General features: G+C 35.5%; 1 long non-coding RNA gene across 1 annotated transcript; it reads right to left on the reverse strand.

Moving 5' to 3' along the window:
- Positions 1 to 8,069: 8,069 nt before the first annotated feature.
- Positions 8,070 to 8,429, reverse strand: LOC110676597. Its single transcript, XR_002500546.1, has 2 exons — positions 8,227 to 8,429; positions 8,070 to 8,165 (listed from the first exon to the last, which is right to left on the reverse strand). It is a non-coding gene; the product is annotated as an uncharacterized LOC110676597 (long non-coding RNA).
- Positions 8,430 to 8,918: the final 489 nt, after the last annotated feature.

Raw genomic sequence — 8,918 nt, forward strand, 5'->3', positions numbered from 1 at the left:
TCGTAGTGCTGCTTCCACCTTTCAATCACCTCACGTTCGTCCGTCAAGATACCTCCATCCTTATCCCGGCACATTTCGGCTCGCGGCACAAAGCCTTTGCGGGATGCATTGAGTTTCTTGTAGAACTTACGCGTTTCTTGAGAACGATACAGCTGCTCCATCTCTTCGCACTCCAACTCTTCCAGGCAGCGCTTTTCATCCCGGAACAGATGGGTTTGCTGTCTTCGCTTCTGCTTGTATCGTTCCACGTTTTGACGGGTGCTTTGCTGCAGCATCATCGCCAGCGCTGCATTCTTCTCGTCCAAAACCGTCTGACACTCCTCGTCGAACCAACCGTTCCGTCGATTCGATGTGCCTTAGGATAATAAAAAAGCTCTCTCAAAATTTCAACTCAATTGGTTGCTCCACCTGCTGGCGCATTCAAATCGAAGTCTGTATGGAATATTCGTTTCAAATATATTGAAAATAGGCCCTATGTCACTGTATCGTTCCGTATACTAGTTGATCGCGTTCAATTCAGTCCAGAATGACCATTGGCGTAGCTAGGATTTTTTTCTGGAGGGGGCCTAGGGGGGGCCTAGCAAATACTTGTTTTATACAGTATGACCCATAAAAAAATGCGAAAATTGTTTGAACGTGAATATAGCATCCACAAGCGTTTTTTCATTGTTTTTGATGGTGAATGTAATTTCTGATTATTGTAGTATATTCTGACACAGCTTTGCTGTCCAGGACAATTTTTGTCATATTTTTCTCACTGTCCTAAATAATGTAATAAAGCAGTTCAAAGGTTTTGTCCGCCCAAAGCTAGAAACAGCATCTGATTGTCGTGTACTTTGGTGATAAATATTCCACCATCAAAAATCACACTTGATTGTTGAAAATTTTAGTTTGTTTGGTATCAGAGGATGGAGGAGTTCTTAGAGAACGTGTTTTTCATGATCACCATAAAATATTTTGCTAGGGTCATAGTTTTGAGGGCATTTGCCTCATATAGGTTTTATATGCCTTCATTTTTTGTTAAGGCTGAATAAAAACTAAATACGAAGGCCTATAACAGATTTTTGAGGATGACATTTGTTCCATCGGTTAGAGACAACTTATATCAATACTAGCTCATAGGTTTTGAGCAAAACGGAGCCGCTTATCACACTTATATGAAAGTTCAATCAAAGCTCTCCGAAATGAACCGTTTTTCCGGAAATATGTTTAAGTCTCCAATTACCCAGGTACGAACCAATTCTATCATTTGATATGGGCGTATGCTGGAGACAAGGACCATGAAGGATCCCACGCCATCGTTGATGTTTTAAAAGATTTCATCACACAAATATTGAACTCGACGTCCACAAGATAAAATTTGAAGGTATGCCTCCAATTCCTCTCTGGTAAGGTGAAAATAACAGATAAAAATCATATCCAAAGCGAAAAACTGAGCCGTAATAGATTATACAATGAAAGTAATGAATAATATTGCTGTTTCATTAACATTTTCTATTACAAAACTACTATAAAACATGATATGATCATTTTCGCATTTTTTATAGGCCATACTGTAGAATTAATGTCACGATTTTCACAAATTTCGTAGTTTTAATGGATTTGTATTGATTTTATCGATTTTATTTATAAGTTATTTTCGTTATATTCGTAACACATCAGTCGTATTCGTAAATTTTGTTTTTCGCTACGGAAAAGATTCATTCTTTTTGTCAGTCAAAAATCCTTCAAAAATTGAAGAAAAATAACCATGTGCTTTGAAGAAATTCCTCTGAGAATTACTACGGGAATTTCTTCATAAATTATATTCGTACTTTTCAGTGGATTCTTCAAGAACTCCTTTACCAATTTTAACTGAGTTCATCCCTGGGATTCCCACGAAAAATCGTTCCCAGACTTATCGATCTCACCAGGAAATTTTTCAAAAAATCTCTATCGAATTGTTTTAAACTCTCTTGAAGAATTCCACCTGATAATGCTTTAGTAAATCATTTATGTTGGAAGGTCTTATACGTATTGATTTATTAATTCCAATTGTTTGTTTATACTATCCTCCAGTTGTTTGTAAAAAAATGATTGGACATTCCAGAAATTTTGTTTGACCAATTCGCAGCAGAAATTATCTAGACTTCCTGCAAAAAAAAATTCTACCAGATGTTACTCTAAGGATTCCCCTTAATATTCCACAAGAATTTCATGAGCAATTTAGAAGAATTCAATTGGGAAAATATTTTGCACGTTTTCTCAAAAAAGTTCTTTCAGCAGATCTATCTACATTATTCTTTCACAGATAATGTTTCTTTTGATTTCTCTAAAGTCAATGAGCAACACCCCGCATTCCTTCAAAACACTCTCGAAAAAATGGTCAAAGAATTCTAACAGTCTAGCGGATTACGTTCAACTGATTTTCCTAGTAATTTGATCAGGGATTTCTTTGAGAATTGTATTATTGTTTCCCTAAGATTCTTCCGAAAAATGTACCAGAAATTTGTCTATGTATTTTCGATTGATTTGGGAATTTCTTGAAGAAACTTTTCTTAGATTAAATAAGATTTTACAATTTATTCTTAACATATTTCTCAAAAAGTTTCATCAAGTATTCTTTCAGCTTCTAGAAATAACTGCATTTTTTCGGAATGATAATCTCAGGATTCTTCCATAAATAACATTTGAAAATTTATCCCCGCTCAGTTTTTTGGTGCAAAACTACTCCAGGAATATATCAATATTTTTGGGAATTGCTTTACAAATTTCTCTACGAATCACTCCATATTAGTTTTCTAGAGAAATACATACAAAATAAGGTTTGAAAGAACTTTGTTGGATTTTTTTTTTGAATAATTTCGGCTTTAATATCATTTGGAAAAATTTACAAAAATAGTCTGTCGTAAAATTCAAGAATTCAACCGTAGAATGAAACTTGTTCACAATGTACCTCACAGAAAAGCTTGAGTGGTCCATGATGGATTTACTTTTAAAATGTTTGTTCTTTTTACTTCGTCTTTTGGAATAGAAAATGATTCGTGTTGAAATGGATGAAATTTTTACAGGAACTATTATTAAATAAAATCTTAGAACATATATTGTATATACTCCGAAGTTTCATGATACTATGGTGAGTATATTGATGTGGAATGAACCCATTTTTACTACCTTTAAAAATTCCAAACAAACTTTTTCGATGAATTTATTATTGATTAGTATGTAGTACTGTAGAATATGACCACGAAAATATTTCAGGAATTTTTAAGAACATTATCGAAGATATGTTGTGGTAAAATTCGTAATGTAAGATTATAATGAATTGAAATCTTAGGGGAAACTTTTGCATTACTTTGAAAGTTTGTTGAGGGATTCTTGATGGACTTTTAAAAATCATATGCACAAGAATTCTGCTTTTTTTAAACTACCTTTTTTTAGATTCTCTAAAATGTTGCTTTTTGGAGTATGGAAAGATTTTTGTAAGAAATTCTTCAAATGTTGAAGCAGGTAGAACAATATATGGGCAATGGTGCAATGAAAGATAATTTATAATCTTTTCCCTAGAGGTAAATTATAGGTTAGTTAAAATTTCTTTAATTTACAAATAAAACAAATTTCTCATGAAGTTTTGTCAGAATCTTTTTTAGAAACCATCTTTGAAATATATCTATCCTTGACTTCTGGATCTCTAGAATTCTGCCAGAAAGCCTTTAGAAATTCCCCAGACAACCAGAAATCGCAAAAAAGCTCTCGTTATAATTCGTTTAATCATACTAATTACATCAAACTCGCAAAACACCGTGGATAAAATCGTCAGATTGATGAGTTTTCTCGCATAAAACGCCTTTTTTCTGAGTCCATTTATACATTTTGTTTCGTCCCGTACACTCGTACAAAGTAAGTCGCATCAATCCACAGCAGCTGTCAAATCAACATTTGTTATCATAAGTTACGTCGCATAGGATCACAGGTTAGTTCGGTTGAATATTTATACACTCGCATTGTATGTTATTATTCATCACATAATATATGCACGTATATCGCCTCCACTTTTGTACGTAGAAGGCCTTTTCGCGACATCTTATAAGTGAAATTTTGCATATACAAAGCCTCCAGATGATTTCGTTATACGTACATTTTGGTTGTCTGGGTCCGCCCTCGTATCGCACAAAAATTCAAACCAAGAATATGGATTCTGACAATAGTTGGTCGGTTTTCAGACAGACTGGATCAAGTATTTTTAAATGATTTCTGAAAAACGTACTTCAAGCATTTGGAGTAACAAATATTTACCTTGTTTGCTGTAATGTTGGAACTTATCAATTTAATACCACATCTGTGTTAAAATCGTACCGAAAAATCAAATTTTATAAAATCGTTGAATCATCTTTAGAAGGCCAAAATATCATCTAATCCGGTCTGCCTGAACACCGACCATTTGGTGAAATTATTTCTAAAGAAGCATTTTAAGGAAGATCAATACAAATTTCTTTATGAATATCTTAATAAAACATTTCCCTCTTGCCAGTTATTTTCTACATGTTTCTCTACAGATTACTTCACCACTTTTGAGGAATTTCATTATGCTAAAATTTTACAAAGAATATCGAAAGATTTTTTTAAATTTTACTAAAAACCTGTTGGTAATTAATCAAATTAATTGATAAATTTATTCATGCGAAAATACTTAAAAAATTGAATCAAAGAGAGAATTTATTGTTGGATTTTGTTACATTTATTCACGCCAGTTTAAATTTTTGCCATCCATCTGAAGAAAACTTGGCCATGCCGAAGCTCCTTGAAAGTTCAGCCTCATTTTCAACAAGAATTTCCACTATGTATTGTCTGAGAAATCCCTTTAGTAAGTTTGTCTATCTCTTCAATTATTTTTGTCGGACACTATACGAGTTAACATACACTATGAAGTTAATGCATGGATTTCTTTAGTGAATTCTCATTAGGGAAATCATCATCACCAGACACCTCGAGCAGGGTATCCTAAATACATGAGAGATTAGAATGCACTGTATATGCTGCTTTATGCTGAAACAGCAATATTTGGGTTATTCAGAAGAAAAAACGATTTTTGGCAATTAGAATTCCAGGATATTAAAGCTTTATGTTACCACGGTATTTTTTTGCAACGGAGATACCGAAAAATTGCACTTATCGCATCCAACAAACAGCTAGTTATAACAGTAACCAATCGATCGACAACCGGACGGTTATGCTTTCGGCTGTTGCGTGATTCACTGAGGTCAACAGCGCTACGCTAATGCTGTTTAAGACAAGCGAGGTTTTCTCTAAAATAACGTAACAACTAAAATAACGTCAATAACAAGAGTGGTGTACATTGATTCAGAAGATTTTGCTTCATGTTATTTTTTTTAATTTCTATTTTAACTATCATCAAAAATTCTGGGGGGGGCTGGATGATTCTGGAGGGGGCCAGGCCCCCCTGGCCCCCCCTGTTCCTACGCCAATGAGAATGACAAATTCACTAGTTGATATCATAATTAACATAATCGCAGAAGGTGATATCTGGATTTAAGCTTGTTTTCATTAACATTTCAGTTAATGCAGCTCGCTCAGCGTCATAAGTGGCTATGATGCGCTTAGTGGCTTAAACCAAGCTATGACGAAGAAATACTAAGCAGTATAGCGTATCTACTTCAGATAGTAAAAAACCAACTTTCTCAATTCTATTCATGATACAATCTTCGCTATAGTGTCAAGAAGTGTTTTTGACATTCTGGGTTCAATTGAACGTGAGCAATAATTTACCTGAACCAAACAGGAGATAATATGCTGTTTCCCATATGTTTGAGCTGAAAATCCCATATTAATTTCAATTCAATTGCGCCAGCTCATGGAGCAACCAAATGATCTGAGACTTTCAGGAAGTCTTCCTATAACCTAGAGGAATAATCCTGGGGGGTGCTCCGTAGAGTTATACAACTTTATTTTTCTCCCAGTCTAATGTATATCTATCGAGATACAGAATATCGTGTAAGTAAAAGAGATATGACTGTATTTCGTTAAGAATGTTGTGGGTCTCGCACTATCAAAGTTATCTCGTATTACGGTGTATGACATATTGTTATTCCTCTGTAGTATACTTTAGGATAACAACGTCCTAGAAGCTATTGTTATACTAATGTGTAGCAAACAACTTGATTATGAAGATAAGATCACCCTCTATCTATTAGTTTTGAAGGGTTGGTTTCTCAGAAATAATAAGCGTCATGGTTATCAACAATGGTTTTTGGGGTGCTTTCATAAACTTTGCGAGATTTTGCCATATTTCTGTAGAATTTTCAAGCTCGTTGAAAAGCACGTTAGTCTTCATAGGGATCGTTTATTCAACGCTTGATTTAGAGGGGACATGACAGACCTTTATATTTTACCTTAATACTGAATCCATTTTAAGCGTTTTACATAATAACAAACTTTATCCATGGCCTCCTTAAGGCAAAATCCATTCCTGATCACAACAGTCATGTTATGAGTACAGATTTACAACATTTTATTCGATTAACCATACAGTCGACTCTCCATTACTCGATATTCAAGGGACCATCGATATTTTTTCAAAATATTTGAAAAATCCCTTATTTTAACTAAAAATTTCTTTCTTCATTTTTATGTTTTTAAACTTTTATTACAACTTGCAAATCCATTATTCACTGCCAAACCAGAGATGGATATCGAGTTATGGAGGGAAATCTCCCTCCCACGTGGCATCGACTAATGGAGACATCGAGTTATAGAAACATCGACTTATGGAGAGCATGATGTATGGGATTTTGAAGGGACCGCAAAATCCATCGAGTTATAGAAAATATCGAGTTATGGAGAGTCGACATCGAGTTGTGGAGAGTCACTGTATTGATCTTATTAACCTTCGGGCTGTCGCGCTGTTGTACTTTGTACAACAGTTGTGATTTATATGCTATCATTTTGCAACAAAGATATCTATCGACACCAAACCAAAATGTATTCCTCAAGAATCTTCTTAGGAACAATACTTGACAGTTTTTATCTACAGTATGACCCTTTATAATACGGTAAAATCATCAAATGTACGTGGAAGTCGCATAAGAATGAACGCACTATGTACGGTTCGAGGAAACCACAGTTTGAAATCGTCATATCTCGAAATCCAGATAATACAGAAACTTGGGGTCTTTAGTAAAGTTGTTCTGGAGGTGAAGCGCTATCTGATGGTACCTCATTTAATTCGGAATTTAATCGCTAGGTGGCACTACTGGGCATGGAAGTTTTACTTTTGTTTTTTTTTTTTTTTTCAGGATCCTGACCATTTAGAAGGATGTCGTCTTCGGCAAAGTTGTTTAGTAAGTTTTGCCGAAGTTTTAGTAAGAAATTCGGGATTTTGCCACTAGTGAGCATGAAAATTTTGTTTGCAGATATCTCAGGAGCCTGACCACTTAGAAAGATGGTGTCTTCGACAAAGTAGTTTGGTAGCTCAAGGGCTATCATTGTTTGAGCCAAGAAATACGATATTTTGCCATCAGGCGGCGCTAGTGAGCATGATTTTTTTGTTTTGCGGATACTGTAGAATCTTCTAGCCTTTTTAGACAGGCACCTTTGGCAAAGTTGTTCAGAAGCTCAGGGACTATCATTATTTTAATAAATCTCTAACTTTAAGGATTAAACAAAGAAAGAATTTGAGCTACTGAACAACTCTGCCGAAGACACAATCTTTCTAAGTGATCAGACTCCTGAGATATTTGCGAAACAAATGTTTTATGCTCACTAGCGCCGCCTAGTGGCAACATTTTGAATCAACTAGCTCAAACAATGATAGTCCTTGAGTTATCGAACAACTTTGCCGAAGACGCCATCTTTCTAAGTGGTCAGGATCATGAGATCTGGGAAACAAAAGCTTAATGCTCACTAGCGCCGCCTAGTGGCAAAATCCCGAATTTCTTGGCTTTAATAATGATAGCCCATAAGCTACTGATCTATTTTGCCGAAGACGTCATCTATCTAAGTGGTCAGACTCCTGAGATATTCGCAAAACCAAGGGTATTGTACAAAATGCAACGCGCGACTACTCGCGTTACAAAAATTCGAGCGACGACCGAAAGGTTAACTATGTTGACAACCCATCCAGAAGCATCCGATAACCTTGGTTCCTTGATCTGGTTCTTCCGGTACAGCTATAATGAAAATCCCGGTAAATTTCATAAACAACACTTTTAACAGTAGCTGGATACTTACGAGCACGCTTAGTGAATTTCTTCATTTTAATTTGATTCTGCTGTACCATTCGCTTCAGAATTCGATGAGGCCCTTCCTCGGCTCGGCAGTGGAAGACAAATAGTAGGAGAAAGGTTAGGCAGAGGAAGAAGTTGAGATTCATAATGTTTCGAGGTAGTTAATGTGAGTTGAAACAAGTTCTATCAAATTTTAGTCGAAGCTTTGCACATAGCTTCTATATAACTTTCGATAGAGCTCCGCCAACAACATGCGAAACTAAATTTGTTTGATTCGGATTCGTACACGCAAATCGATTGGTTTCCGATGTTAATAAAAGGTCAGTCTTAATAGTAACCAAACCATCGCATGTTAATTCCATTATTTCATACTTTGGCGTTTAACTACACGATACCACGTCATTTTTGTTGTACTTCATACTCTGAAAAAGGCGTTCGTGTGCTCAAGTGCATTTTTGAAAGTGTCATTAAAGTTATAATTAAAGTTAGTGGTAACCGTACAAATTAGGAGAGAAAGTGTATTTCATCAGGTATGATTGAACCTTAACTCTATCTTAATCTAATACCTATAACTTATGGCTAGAAAGTGAGTACGGTTAGATAACTCTTCCCATTACCCTCACAGGACCTTTTCCCTTACCGCTAAAATTGCGCCATCTTGGCTGGTGTGGCGTGGTCTACCAGCAGCACACGTTT

Source organism: Aedes aegypti, chromosome 2, assembly GCF_002204515.2.
Source record: "Aedes aegypti strain LVP_AGWG chromosome 2, AaegL5.0 Primary Assembly, whole genome shotgun sequence".
NCBI lineage: Eukaryota > Metazoa > Arthropoda > Insecta > Diptera > Culicidae > Aedes > Aedes aegypti.